Below are 15,823 nucleotides of genomic sequence, written 5' to 3'. Positions count from 1 at the left end.
CTGAGCTCCTAGAACACAGACCACCTAGTTTATTGTTTCCCAGGAAAATGACCCACTTATTCATCCATTTAACATGTATTTGCAGAACTGTCACTATGTACTTGACAGAATCCTCAGTTGGTGCCAGGGACAGAGCAGCAAAGAGGACGATGTCTGCCTTTTTGGAGTGGAGTTCTCTAAAGCTAGGCATAAAGTTTAGGCTTTCTGCTTCCCATTCAAACCCTCCTATTTAACAGGGTTATTTACTCCTGGTAATCTTCCATAAAGCAGAGCCTTCCATTCAGGACCTAAGAAGAAAGATGGCTTGGACAGTAGCCTGGCAATTGGCTACGTTTCCTGGAGGTAAAACCTTCAACATTCATTTTACCTCCCTAAATCTCCTTGCAGTATGATCCGAGAGGTAGAATGGTTGAATTGTGGCTGCTCTGTTTAAAAGAAACACCAAAAAACAACAAAACACAACACGGCATTGCCTATTTCCATTCTTCCTTCCACTCATCAAGTTCAAATTTCATCCCTCCTCTGTCAGTATATGTGATAAATTATATGAAGTTGAAAATATCTGCCCTCCATCCATTAACTAATGGGTCTTAGAAAAGGATGTTCAACTGTTATAGAAACTGTTGTAGAATACAGTGCTCTTGTAAAAGAATAACCTTAAATAATACTAAGATTCATAATTCATTGTGCATTATATACACAGGAGCCTTGGTATATTAACCACATTTTCTCTTCATAGAATAACAGTAGGGAGGCTTATTATTCCCATTTTAAGGATTAAGAAACTGAGAAGTGAGAAGTTAATTAGTATTACTCTTTTCAAAGTCAGAAAGTGATAAAAAAACAAAAATCTAAACCTAAGTTAATCAGTTCCAAGACCCCACGCTATCATCATAATATCAAACTGCACCCTATGTAGCCTTGTGCTTATTTACTTATTTTTACTTATTACAAAACTTTTTTTTTTTCTTTTGGTCTTTTTGCTATTTCTTTGGGCCGCTCCCGCGGCATATGGAGGTTCCCAGGCCAGGGGTCCAATCGGAGCTGTAGCCACCAGCCTACACCAGAGCCACAGCAACGTGGGATCCAAGCCGCATCTGCAACCTACACCACAGCTCACTGCAACGCCGGATCGTTAACCCACTGAGCAAGGGCAGGGACCGAACCCGCAACCTCATGGTTCCTAGTCGGATTCGTTAACTGCTATGCCACGACAGGAACTCCTATAAAACTTTTAATCTTCTTTTTTTCCTTTTTAGGGCTGCACTTGCTGCATATGGAAGTTCCCAGGCTAGGGGTCAAATCAGAGCTGCAGTTGCTGGCCTATGCCACAGACACAGCAACACTAGATCAGAGCCATGTCTGCTACGTACACCGCAGCTCACAGCAATGCTAGATCCTTAACCCACTGAGTGAGGCCAGGATTGAACCCACATCCTCATGGATACTAGTCAGGTTCTTAACCCACTGAGCCACGATGGGAACTCCCCTGATTGGAAAACTGGAGGCATATAATGGTACTACCTATTGGCAAAACATTTGTCCATATAATCCCTGCAGAGATATTTTCTGATTCCTAAGTTAATAAACAGCATGTCTATTCCTCTGCCTTTAATCATCTTGTTTTGCCCCTCTCCTAATGTTCTCTGTTGATGGCCTTTTAAAGATTGGTTTCTTAAATGGTTAACTGTGAGCTGGGCCACAAGCTGTGAAGTGAGTGGTGTGGTCTCAGACAGTCAATGGGCAGTGTTCTAGGTTGTGTATTTCCACAGCCTTGGCTCTTGTCACAAGACAGGGAACATTCAGAATCCCGTGGGGCCAGGACTTTGGTGGCCGAAGGTATTGGGACAAGAACCAGTGCCCTGGGGATGGAGGACCCATCTGAGCACAGACACAGCCACCCTGTTGTGTTCTACAAGGATACAGCTTTCCATCTATGTGAATCTCTGCAAATCTGTTCAAATAAAAACTCATGACCCAGTGTCCAGGCTACGTGCTTATGTAGAAAGTTATTGTCATGTATTTTTTTTTTTTCTTTTTAGGGCCACACCCAGGGCATATGGAAGTTCCCAGGATAGGGGTTAAATCAGAGCTACAGCTGCTGGCCTATGCCACAGCCACAGCAACTTGGGATCTGAGCCATGTCTGTGACCTATACCACAGCTCATGGCAATGCTGGGTCCTCAACCCATTGATCCCTGATCCTCAACTCCAGGGATCAAACCTGCATCCTCATGGATACTAGACAGTTTTGTTACTGCAGAGCCACAATGGGAACTCCTATTGCCATGTCATTTTACAATATGGCCACTATCCATGTCCAAGAATAATTACAATGTAGTTTTTTGTTTTGTTTTGTTTTTTGTCTTTTTTTTTTGCCTTTTCTAGGGTCACTCCAGCGGCATGTGGAGGTTCCCAGGCTAGGGGTCCAATCACAGAAGTAGCTGCCGGCCTACACCAGAGCCACAGCAACGTGGGATTCGAGCTGTGTCTGTGACCTACACTACAGCTCACGGCAACACCGGATCCTCAACCCACTGAGCAAGGCCAAGGATCGAACCTGCAATCTCATAGTTACTAATCGGGTTCATTAACCACTGAGCCACAATGGGAACTCCCCCAATGTAGTTTTTTTATGGGCCTTGAAATATCTACCAATCTTAAATTTATAAGAGCAATGATTTCTAGCAGACGTAAGATAAAACTGAAATAATCAGCTTTAGAATAGTGCTTTCTAACATGTTTTTAAGTGAGTTTGCCAATGAGTTTTCTTCATTAACGAGTTATTTCTGCCATTTCTTCATTGTCCCAGCACAGCCCCCCAAATCCATGTTGCTCATTCTCGAACTTCCTAATACAGAGTAAATTAATGTTCAATTTTAATTCATGATTAAAAGAAAAAGCACGTGACCTGTAAATGGAAAATTTTATCTTACCACCCTGTCTTTTGTTCCTATTCCCCCATAAATTATATATTTTAACAAGAAAACCTGTTTATGCCTCTTAGGATTCTTTTAAAAAAATCAAGGCCAAGTGTCACCTTGGCTATATGACAGAAGACAGACATGGCCACTGTATTTAGTGAGCCCCTCCTATAAAGTCAGATGCAAATATGAACAGTCAAAGCATTCAATTGACCTGTGCTCCCTTGGGTATAGACTCCCCCAAATTTTGAAATCAGACTGGCAGCTTCAGAAAGCTCAGTCATTCTTTCCCGAGTGTCAGGCCAAATAGGAGCCCTCAAACCACCCTGCTTATGATAACCAGGCTTCGAGATAACCCTTCTGAGGCAGCGGGAAAGGACCAAGAGGCAGCGTGAAGAATTACCCCAGTATTTCACAAATTTTAAACTCTAACATTTCACTTGCTCCAAACACTGTGTTTGAAAAATACCAAAACATCCAGATGAAAAGTAAAATCTGGAGTCAGCCATTCTGGCTTTTGTTTCACAAGACAACAAACACAGAAATACTTACAATCATCAGAATGGCTTATGAAGTTTTCTTGACATTGTTAATTTATGCTATTTCTTTCATTTCATTGAATTCTCTGATTATGTGCCAACGTGTAACATAATCAGTATCCCGTCCCAGTGAGGCAGGGAGGGACTGAAGAGCTTGAGTATTATGTGAGCTCTTTGCTTTTCTCTTTCTCTTTTGGTTAATGTTGATCCAGTGGGGGGAAAAGATAACAAAAATGTTATACAAGTCAAAGATTTTATAATTTTGAGTTCAATGTCATAAAGTCCTAGAAAAGTGTACAGCTTACTGACTAAAAATGATAAGCTTTGGCTTATCTGTGGATTTTAATTATTTGTGCTATTCCTTTTCTCCACTTTTAAAATGGACCACCTAACATATTGTATGTTTTCCACTCTTCCTACTAAGTCTTAAACAGGAGCAAGATTCTGTGATGTCGAGATAGTGTGATGTTCAGATCTAGGCAAAATTTTTGCAAAACTTCATTTTACAATTTTTTAAATTAGGAAATGCTTCTGCATTTTGTTGGACTCAGTTAAAATAGCTGGGTAACCTTAGGAGATTTAAAATACAATTACAGATGGGATTAAGGTGGTGGAATAGGAGGACTGGAGCTCAACTTCTTTCCTAAAAACAACAAAATTTACAACCAAATGCTGAGCAATCTTCAACCAAATGGACCAGAAACTTTCAAAAAGATATACTACTCCAGAAGACAAAGAGGAGGCCACATCAAGAGGTAAGAGGGGCGATTATGTGATATAAGCACCCCATACCTCCCTGTGGGAAGCCCCACAGACTGGAAAGTAACTGTTTCACATGACTCACCTATGGGAGTGAGAGTTCTGAGCCCCACATCAAACTCCCACATGTGGGGATCTGGCACTGGGAGAAACAGTGGGGCTTGTGCACAGGAGCTCCATGGGACTGGGGGAAATGGAGACCCCAATCTTAAAAGGCACACACAGACTTTCACATGTACTGGGTCCCAGGGCAAAGCAAAGTCTCCATAGGAATCTGGGTCAAACCTGACTGCAGTTCTTGGAGGACATCCTGGGAAAACAGGGGTAAATGTGGCTTGTTGTGGGGGAAGGACATTGGAAGCAAAGCTCTTGGGAATATTCATCAGTGTGCCTTTCTCTGGAGGTGGCCATTTGGGGAAAATCTGGCCCCACCCAACAGCACTGAGAAGCCCCAGGGCAAACAACAATCCAGGTGGGATCACAGCCCTCCCCTCAGTAAACAGGCTGCCTAAAGACCCCTCAGGCAAACAGTGCCTCTAATCCCATCCAGAGACAAAGCCCAACCCACCAGAGGGATAGGAATCAGCTCCACCTACCAGTGGGCAGGCATCAGTCCCTCTCATCAGGAAGCCTACAGCAAGCCCCCATTCCAACTTCAGCCACAAGGGGGACAGACACCAGAAATAAGAGAGGCTACAACTATATTATCTGTAAAAAGATCACCACACCAAGAACCTGTAAAAATGAAAAGACAGAGAACTATAACTCAGATGAGAGAGAAAGAAAAAAACCCCAGAAAAACAACTAAGTGATCAGGAGATTCTCAGCTTCCAGGAAAAAGACTTTAGACGGTTGATGCTGAAGAAGATGCAAGACATTGGAGACAAACTGGAGGCAAAGATGGATAACTTACAGGAAACACTGAACAAAGAGATACAAGATATAACACTTAAACAAGAAGAGATGCAAAATACAATAACTAAAATAAAAATTCATTAGAAACAGCCAACAGCAGCATACAGCGGGCAGAAGAACAAATAAGCCAGGTGGAGGACAGATTAGTGGAAATTAATGGATGTGGAACAGAAAAGAGAAAAAAGATTGAAAACAAATGAAGAGAGTCTCAGAGAACTTGGGGACAATGTTAAACGCACCAACATCTGCATTTCAGGGGTGCCAGAAGGAAAAGAGAGACAGAAGGAGACAGAAAAAATATTCCAAGAGATAATAGCCAAAAACTTCCCTAACATGGGAAAGGAACCCCTAACTCAAATGAAGGAAGGGCAATGAGTACCATATAAAATAAACCCAAGGAGGAATACCCTGAGACACATATTAATCAAACTAACCAAAATTAAAGACAGAGAAAATCTTGAAAGCAGCTAGGGAAAAGGAACAAATAACATACAAGGGAAGCCCGATAAGGTTATCAGCAGATTTTTTAGCAGAAACTCTGCAGGCCAGAAGGGAGTGGCATGACACACTTAATGTGATGAAAGGAAAAAACCTCCAACCAAGATTACTTTACCCGGCAAGGCTCTCATTCAGATTTGAAGGAGAAATCAAAAGCTTCACAGATTAGCAAAAGCTAAGAGAATTCAGCAACACTAAACCAGCCTTACAACAAATACTAAAGGAACTTCTCTAGGCAGAAAAGAAGAGGCCGCATCCAGAAACAATAATACCACAAATGACAAGGCTCATCAGTAAAGATATATATACAGAAAAGATACAAAATCATCCACTTACAATCATGCCACCAAAATCAGAAATCATGAGAAGAGAAGGGTACAAATGCAGGACAATGGAGATGCACTTGCAATTAAGACACCAACAACTTAAAACAGTCTTGTATATATATATATATATATATATATATATATATATATATATATATATATAGACTCATATTAAAACTTCAGAATAACTGCAAACCAAAAATCTACAATTGATATACAAATAAGGAAAATCAATTCAAATACAACACTAAAGATGGTCATCAAACCACAAGAGGAGAAAACAAGAAAAGAAGGGAAGAAAAAAGAGCAACAACAACAAATCCAAAGCAATTAATAAAACGGCAATAAGAACATACATACCAATAATCACCTTAAAGGTGACTAAACACCCCAACCAAAAAACAGACTGGCTGAATGGATACAAAAACAAGACCCATATATATGCTGTCTTCAAGACCCACTTCACTTCTAGGGACACATACAAATTGAAAGTGAGAGGATGGAAGAAAATATTCCATGCAAACAGGAATCAAAAGAAAGCTGGAGTAGCAATACTCATATCAGACAAAATAGACTTTAAAATGAAGAATATTTTAAGGGACAAAGAAGGACATTACATAATGATCAAAGGATCACTCCAAGAAGAAGATATAACAAGTTTAAATATCTATGCACCCAGCACAGGTTCACCACAATATATAAGGCAACTGCTAACAGCCTTAAAAGGAGAAATCAACAATAACACAATCATAGTGGGGAACTTTAATACCCCACTTACAGCAATGGACAGATCATCCAGACAGAAAATCAATAAGGAAACACAGGCCTGGAATGAAGCATTAGATTAGATGGACTTAATAGATATTTATAAGACATTCCATCCAAAGGCAACAGAATACATATTCTTCTCAAGTACACATGGAGCATTCTCTAAGATTGATCATATTCTGGGGTACAAATCAAGCCTCGGTAACTTTAAGAAAATTGAAATCATATCAAGCATCTCTTCCGACCACAACACTATACCACTGGAAATAAACAAAAAGAAATAACCTTCAAAAAAAAACAAAGCAAACAAAAAAAACACATGGATACTAAACAACATGCTACTAAACAACCAATGGATCACTGAATAAATCAAAAAGGAAATTAAAAAATACCTAGAAGCAAATGACAACAAAGAAATGACACTCCAAAATCTATGGGACACAGCAAAGGCCATTCTAAGAGGAAAGTTTATAGCAATATGAGCCCATCTCAGGAAATAAGAAAAAGCTCAAATAAACAAGTTAACTTTACATCTAAATCAGCTAGAGAGAAGAACAGTCAAGGCCTAAAATGAGTAGAAGGAAAGAAATCATAAAAATCAGAGCAGAAATCAATGAAATAGAAACAAAGAAAACCACAGAAAAGATCAATGAAACGAAAAAGCTGGTTCTTTGAAAAGATCAAAAAAATTGATAAACCCTTAGCCAGACTTACCAAGCAAAAAAGAGATGGGACTCAAATCAATAAAATTAGAAATAAAAAAGGAGAATAACAACAGACATCACAGAAATACAAAGGATCATAAGAGACTACTACATGCAACTATACACCAATAAAATGGAAAACCTAGAAGAAATGGACAAATTCTTAGAAAAGTACAATCTTCCAAGACTAACCCAAGATGAAATAAAAAAGATGAATGGACCAATCACAAGTACTGAAATTGAAACTATGATTAAAAAACTTTCAACAAACAAAAGTCCAGGACCAGATGGCTTCACAGGTGAATCTATCAAACATTTAAAGAAGAGCTAACACCTATCCTTCTGAAACTATTCCAAAAACTCGCAGAGGAAGGGACACTCCAAAACTCATTCTATGAGGCCACCATCACCCTGATACTAAAACCAAAGATACCACAGAAAAAGAAAATTACAGGCCAATTTCACTGATGAACATGGATGCAAAAATCCTCAACGAAATACTAGCAAACAAAATCCAACAGTACATTAAAAGGATTGTACATCATGATCAAGTGGGATTTATCCCAGGGATGCAAGGATTCTTCAATATCTGCAATTTAATCACTGTGATCACTATTTTAATCAACTGAAGAGTAAAAACCATATGATCCTCTCAACAGATGCAGAAAAAGCCTTTGACAAAATCCAACACCCATCTCTGATAAGAACCCTTCAGAAAATGGGCATAGAGGGAACTTACTTCAACATAATAAAGGCCATATATGACAAACTCAGAGCTAACATCATTCTCAATGGTGAAAAGCTGAAAAAATTCCTGCTGAAATCAGGAATAAGACAACAATGTCTGCTCTCACCACTACTATTCAACATAGTTTTGGAAGTCCTAGCCATGGCAATCAGAGAAGTGAAAGAGATAAAAGGAATCCAAATTGGAAAGGAAGAAGTAAAACTATCACTATTTGCAGATGACATGATACTATACCTAGAGAATCCTAAAGACTATACCAGAAAATTGTTAGAGCTCATCCATGAATTTGTCAAAGTTGCAGGATACAAAATTAATACACAGAAATCAATTGCATTTTTATATACTAACAATGAAAGATAAGAAAGAGAAATTAGGGAAGTAATCCCATTTATCATCACATCCTAAAGAATAAAATACCTAGGAGTAAACTTACCAAAAGAGACAAAAGACCTGTACTCTGAAAACTATAAGACACTGGTGAAAGAAATCAAAGATGACACAAATAGATGGAAAGACATACCATGCTCTTGCATTGGAAGAGTCAATATTATCAAAATGACTATACTACCCAAGACAATCTACAGATTCAGTGCAATCCCTATCAAATTACCAAGGACATTTTTCAGAGAACTTGAACAAAATATTTTTAAAGTTTGTTTGGAAGCACAAAAGACCCAGAATAGCCAAAGACATCCTGAAAAAAAAAATGGAGCTGGAGGAATCAGGCACCCGGACTTCAGACTATACTACAAAGCAACATTCATCAAAACTGTATGGTACTTGCACAAAGACAGAAATATACATCTGTCTTTTGGAACAGGATAGAAAGTCCAGAATTAAACCCATGCACCTATAGCCAACTAATCTACAACAAAGGAGGCAAGAATATACAATGAAGAAAAAACAGCCTGTTCAATAAGTGGTGCTGGGAAAACTGGACAGCCACATGAAAAAGAATGAAATGAGAACACTCCCTAACACCATACAAAACAATAAACTCCAAATGGATTAAAGACCTAGATATAAGATTAGACACTATAAAACCCTTAGAGAAAAACATAGGCCAAACACTCTCTGACATAAACGATAGCAACATCTTCTCAGATCCACCTCTTAGAGTAATGCCAGGAAAAACAAAAATAAACAAATGGGACCTGATCAAACTTCAAAGTTTCTGCTCAGAAAAGGAAACCCTAAACAAAACGAAAAGACAACCTACAGAATGTGAGAAAATATTTGCAAATGAATTGACTGACTAGAGATTAATCTCCAAAATTTATAAACACCTCCTACCACTCAATACAAAAAAACAAACAACCCCATGGAAAAATGGGCAGAAGATCTAAACAGACGATTCTCCAAAGAAAACATATGGATGGCCAAAAAACACATGAAAAGATGTTCAACATCACTTATTATTAGAGAAACGCAAATCAAAACCACTATGAGGTAGCACCTTATACCAGCCAGAATGGCCATCATCAAAAAGTCTACAAACAGTAAGTGCTGGAGAGGGTGTGGAGAAATAGGAACCCTATTACACTCTTGGTGGCATTGTACACTGGTGCAACCACTGTGGAAAACAGTACGGAGATTCCTTAGAAAACTAAACATAGAACTACCATTTGATCCAGCAATCCCACTCCTGGGCATCTATCCAGAGAAAACTTTGACTAGCAAAGGCACATGTACTCCAGTGTTCACTGCAGCACTATTTACAATAGCCAAGACATGGAAACAACCTAAATGTCCATCAACAGAGGAGTGGATAAAGAAGAGGTGGTACATATATACACAATGGAATATTACTCAGCCATTAAAAGGAACGAAATACTGACATTTTTTGCAACATGGATGGACCTAGAAACTATCATGCTAAGTGAAGTCAGTCAGACAATGAGACATCAACATCAAATGCTTTCACTGACATGTGGAATCTGAAAAAGGACAGACGGAACTTCTTTGCAGAACAGATACTGACTCACAGACTTTGAAAAATTTTTGGTTTCCAAATGAGACAGTTTGGGGGTTGGGGGGATACGTTGGGGTTGTGGGATGGAAATCCTCTAAAACTGGATTGTGATGATCATTGTACAACTATAAATGTAATAAATTCATTGAGTAATAAAAAAATTAAAAAATAAATACAATCACATTGAAAAATATTAGCTAAAAATCCTATACTTGAAAGTGTATTCATCATATTTAGTCTAGATCAGAACAGGCAACTTTGAAACCTTCCTAGAGAATACAGTCTGGAAAGGCTCTTTCATTTATTTATTTATTTTTTAAGTGTTTTTGGGCTGTGCCCACAGCATGCAGAAGTTCCCAGGATAAGGATTGAACCCACACCACAGCAGTGACCTGAGACACTGCAGTTACAACCCTAGATTGCTAAGCCACTAGGGAACTTCTGGAAAGACTCTTTTAGAGTTTTGTTTTTGTGTGGGTATTTTTCCCAGGTTAGAAAATAATTGATTTGCCTGTTGTAGGAAGAGATGAGGGACAGACATGTGCCAGAAAATTTTGTTTCTTCATCGAGAGATGTGCTTAAACCTGTGTTTAAGGCAGTAGCCTATCTACATGGCAGCAATGGTCTCAAATGAAATGTTATCATCCAATGTGAATCTCAGAGGAAAAATAGGACATCTGAGTTTATATGCTCACTACTAAAGACTAAATGGTTGTCCTGGAGAACCTCCCAATATGGGAATAGGGCTTTTCATGAACTGACTAGAAAAGGGTTTGAAGAGGGTACTCAGAAGACAAAGGGAGGTTGGCATGTCTTTTACAGCAGCATTCAGGGCAAGCGCTTTTTCTATGGTGAAATGCTGGAGATCTGAGAGAACCTCATTAACAATGTGTTTCAGAGAACCAAGTATTGCTTGTTTTGTACTGAAAACGGCATTAGACTTTTTTTTTTTTTAGGGCTGCACCCACTGTATATGGAAGTTCCCAGGCTAGGGGTCAAATCAGAGCTTCTGGCCTACACCACAGCCACAGCAATGTCAGACCTGAGCCATGTCAGTTACCCACACCACAGTTCACAGCAACACCATATTCTTAACCCAATGAGCAAGGCCAGGGATCAAATCTGCATCCTCATGGATTCTAGTCATGTTTGTTACTGCTGAGGCACAATGGGGACTCCAGCATTAGATTTTTACAGGAGAAATCATATGGTGATTATCTTTCAGCTTATGATCTCTGAAATGGGGTGCATGGCTCCCATTGGTAATAAGGAGCAATGCACCTAATTCCAGAAGACTTTGATGACAATTTATCCTAAAAATTTAATTTACTTGAAGTCTGTTATCAAACTATATGGGTAGATTTTTCACTGCCTTTGTCGCGATTCACCTTTGAACAAAAACACGTCAGGAGGAGAATTTGAGAAAAATATCAGCAAAGCAACTCAGAGGAATCACTCCTTATCTAGGCTCTACCTACCTATCTATCTGTCTATCTATCGTGCACATTTAACCCCAGAGTCTTTGTTTCCATGGACTCTGTGCAAAATACAATGCAAAATACAATGCTAAAATTCTTAGAGAGGAAAATTGATGATGGTAAAATATAAACCTATTTTGTATTAACTGTTTTCTCTTAACAGAGGAATCTAAACCATCACCTCAACTGAGATCAAGGTAAAAATTTACCCTGCATGCAGGAGGGCACATAACACAGCCATTCATTCCAAACTTTTATTTTGCTTTTGCTTAATTACCGAGTATGTAAGGATAAGGATGTGTGTGTGTGTGTGTGTGTGTGTGTGTGTGTGTGTCTGCAAGCATTTTTATGGAAGGACTCTCTTAACATTTTTCTCTGAGCCACCTATACCTGAACAGTAAAAAATAAGTGCGGGAAAGGAATACTGAAAGAAAATAAGAACAATTGCTACTATTATATGTAACAATTAAACCACAACTGTGTTGCTTCAAAAATCTTTTCTATTTTCTCTTTGCCCTTTTGTAAGCTGAAAAGCAATACTCTTCTTCAAGAACTGAATTTGTGTCAACTCCAATGTAAGAAACAAAAAGAAAGATTACTGTTTTGAATATAAAATTAATTCAAATCTAGTAACCTGAATATAAAATTATATCAGCAACACACCCGTCACATACTCAAGATGTCGGCACTTAATGTCTAAACTTCTGAAATTTTTTTTTCATCTTAAAAAAGAACAATATATTGTTTTTGGATGAAGATCATCAAAAGAAATATGTTTAACTCAATTTTTCTGATGTAAAAATGTTGTCATTTTTATATATTTGTGTTTCATAATTATTGCATAATATGGAATACCCTTTTCTCTAAGATAAAATTTTACTGAATTTTATATTAAAAGAAGAAACGAGCCATCCATCTAGAGAAGGCAAAGAAATTTAAAGAGTTCAACCCATTAAGCCAAAGAGTCAAGGCACTTTTTGAATGATTTACTCTAGGAAACTGGATCTTCTAGGCATTCTGCTGTATATACCTCCTGAGCAGGACACTTAGCAAATTTTCTGTTATAAATTCTTTTATAGCTTCCTACTAGAAAATGCTTTTCATTTCGAGGAAACCCCTCAGAATATGCTTTTAAATGAATCTGTTCACAAGGTTCAAAAGCTTTAAATTACTAGACCATGGTTCCCATTGAGAAAACGCACTGAGCTATGGCAAGAAGAGAGGAAAAAAAATAACCAGGTACAAGTTTAATTCTCTAAGGTTGCCATGTAAGTGCTGCTCAAAAAGGATTAAGACTTTCTGAGAACAAGAGAGCTTCCAAAGAAATCACTTACAACGTGGGGGAAACACACACACACGCTCTATAATCCACTGCATTTTGCTTACTCCATCCAGGTAGAAAATTCCCGTATAGTTAGAAAGTAGAGATACTATATTTTCAGATGTCCTTATTTGCTTGATTTTCCAGGAAAAAAACAAACAAAAAAAAAGCTGTAGAGAGGCCATCGCTTTCATATTAGCAGAAAGAGTATGGAAATCAGCTTAATTACACTTTTTGGAACCATTTACCTACAGCTAATTCGAGGAGGTTAACAGTGTAAGTAATGAGCTACAAAGTACACTGCAACTTCCGTGCAAGTGTCTAATTTTGTCTTGACGAACAAGTTGCATATTTTAAGGAGGTTTTTTTGTCTTATTTGGTAGGTCTAGAGACATTTCTGTCTCCGTGACTTACCTTTTCTTCTTTCCAGAGGTCTTTAGCTTTCCTGCTTGGACAAAATTTCAAAACCACTTTGTCTTAGAAGAGTAGGAACTCTAAAACAAAACAAATGAAATATATAAACTGGATGAAAACTTCATCTGATGTTTTATATGCATAATTTCAGTTCTGAAACTCTCGAAAAATTAAGATGCATTGTAACAAGGGATTACTGCTGATTAATAACAGAAAAATTATAAGAATAATCATAAAAAGGCTACTCTAGCAGTGTGTTAAGCTAAACTTATTTCATGAGTCCGTCTAGAGCCGTTTTTGCTTTTTTGGCCTAGTAGGAAAAGCAAGAAGTGATTATGACTTATTTATCTTTATTTTGAGTGAAATGTTTGTGAACTTTTCTAAGACCTGCTGCCTTTCCATCTTGTTTGGAAAGATGGAAAGTCAGCATGTCCCATCTCGGTTGCTGTTGCCAATTCTGATTACACATTATAATAAATTAAAGGTAGGACATAAAGTAGGCCACACTGTATTCCCAGAGTCCATCATTAGGTTTACTACATGTGAATTTAGAAGTTACTTGTTTCTGGTTTTGTTGAAGAGGAAAAAAATGCATGTGTTCCCAGAGTTTGCATTTCACTTAGTCCTTTTAAACAGCAATTACAACTAAAATGTATCGATTTCTCAAATTGCTCATTTTAATATTATTGTCCTTTAGTTTCCAAGTATCAAACAGTGAGTTGCATTCTCTCTAGTCTCTCCTTTCCCTCTTTCTTACCTATACCAAGAAACAAACAAGCAAAAAAAAAAAAAAAAAAGAAGAAAAGAAAAATAAACAAAGAAACAAAATACCTGGAGGATGTAAGATAGGCAAAGACAGCCAGAGATTACTTTTAGATTTTGAGCCTTATGGACTGTAAGTAATTGATATAATTATTAGAAAAGTGGACGTGAAGAGAAAGAGCTAGTTTTTCAGAAAACTGTTGTATTTGTTTTCAAGGCACCGGGTCAATGTCTAGTTAATACATTAGCTGAAAATATTGAGTTACAATGTGGGGAGTCATGGAATGGATGTCATTTGCCAAGAGAGGGGGAGAAGCTGGTCTACACTTGAAGAACTCTCTATGTATCGTATTAGGGGAATGAAGGAGAGTCAGGAAAAGAGATAGAAGGAAAGGAATCCGGTCAAGGAATCAATCACAGTGGAGGCTTCATTCTGTTTTATGAAGAGATAATTGGTAAACTGTTGTGAATGAAGAATATCATCTGCCATATCAGTAAACAAAGGACACTGGGGCCATTAAGTCATCAGCCACTGCAGCCTTGAGGGGATTCAGGATGGAGGAAACCGGATACTGGCCCTAGATAGGTAAGGTGCATACAAAAGGAATGATTTAGATAAGCCCAGACTTTTGCATCTTCCCAAAGAGAAAAAAGCACTAAATACATTAACTAAAGATGTCTGGTTTTCTTTTATTAACAGTAATCTTTTGATGTTCTGACTGCCTGTTATTTTTATTTGTTTGTTTTTGTTTTTGCAAAAACTCCTATATATCCTGGCTCCTCATTTAATCTCTTTGGAGCAGTGCCCCCAGAGCTATTTGAAAGGCTGCCTCCTGGGCTTAAGTCCTCGCCAAGTCCTTCAAATAAACATAATTCTCAGCTTTTAGGTTGTGCATTTTTTTTTTCATTTGAGACAGTGTTAAATGCTACAAGTAGATTTGAAAAGAAAATAACTGTCTAAAGGTCATAGATTTGATTTTGGAAAACACTTGTGTCCTCTGAGACAGATATTTTAGTCAAATAGGTAGTAAAAAGCCTACTTACAGGAGGAGGAAAGCAGGATCATGATGAGAAGAAAGAAGGATGAACCATCCTGAGCATGTGAATACAATGGAAGTACAGACCAGGGACTAGAGCAGGTGCTGCAGAGGGTAGAGAAGAGTGAGATGGGGGTAGAGACATGTGCATGCATGTAATAAGGATCAAGCGTAGGGGGTAAGTTTGGCTGTAAAGAAGGGGAGATGCCATTTTATTTGAGACAGGAAGGGAAAGTCATTTGTTAAAAGGAACATAGGTGGGGCTGATGACTTGAGAAATGGTGTGAAAAATGACTGGAGAGGCTACTTGGGCAGTATGATTTGGTGTTACAAATAAGTGAACATGAAAGGTCAGGGAGGAATCCAGCAAGATTAAATAGGATGGGTTTATCCTGGACTGAATTGGAAGATGTTCATGATTTTCTCAAGAAACTCTGCATGAGCCACCAGCTGAGAAAATAAAAGATGAGGCCAAAGTCAAGGTTGGGTATGTCGAGTTGGACAGAAAACTGGATAGTCAAGGAATATACAAGAGTAAAGAAATGAATGATTTTGGAGACTGGGATGGATATTTCAATTGGTTGACTAAAACTTTTTCTCTTCCCTCCCTTCCTTCCTCCCTGCCTGCCTGCCTTCCTCCCTTCCTCTCTTTTTTCAT

General features: G+C 38.2%; 1 protein-coding gene across 1 annotated transcript in view; it reads right to left on the bottom strand.

Annotated features, from left to right (window-relative positions):
- TENM3 (teneurin transmembrane protein 3) overlaps nt 1-13,452 on the bottom strand; it is a 706,293-nt gene extending 692,841 nt beyond the window's left edge. Inside the window, exon 1 of the mRNA XM_047772297.1 lies at nt 13,367-13,452. The gene's annotated coding sequence lies outside the window, so the exon portion shown is untranslated. The remainder of the gene's footprint in view (nt 1-13,366) is intronic.
- Nucleotides 13,453-15,823: the final 2,371 nt, after the last annotated feature.

Source organism: Phacochoerus africanus, chromosome 3 (assembly GCF_016906955.1).
Source record: "Phacochoerus africanus isolate WHEZ1 chromosome 3, ROS_Pafr_v1, whole genome shotgun sequence".
Classification (NCBI taxonomy): Eukaryota; Metazoa; Chordata; class Mammalia; order Artiodactyla; family Suidae; genus Phacochoerus; species Phacochoerus africanus.
This window is presented reverse-complemented; position numbering and strand designations above follow the sequence as displayed.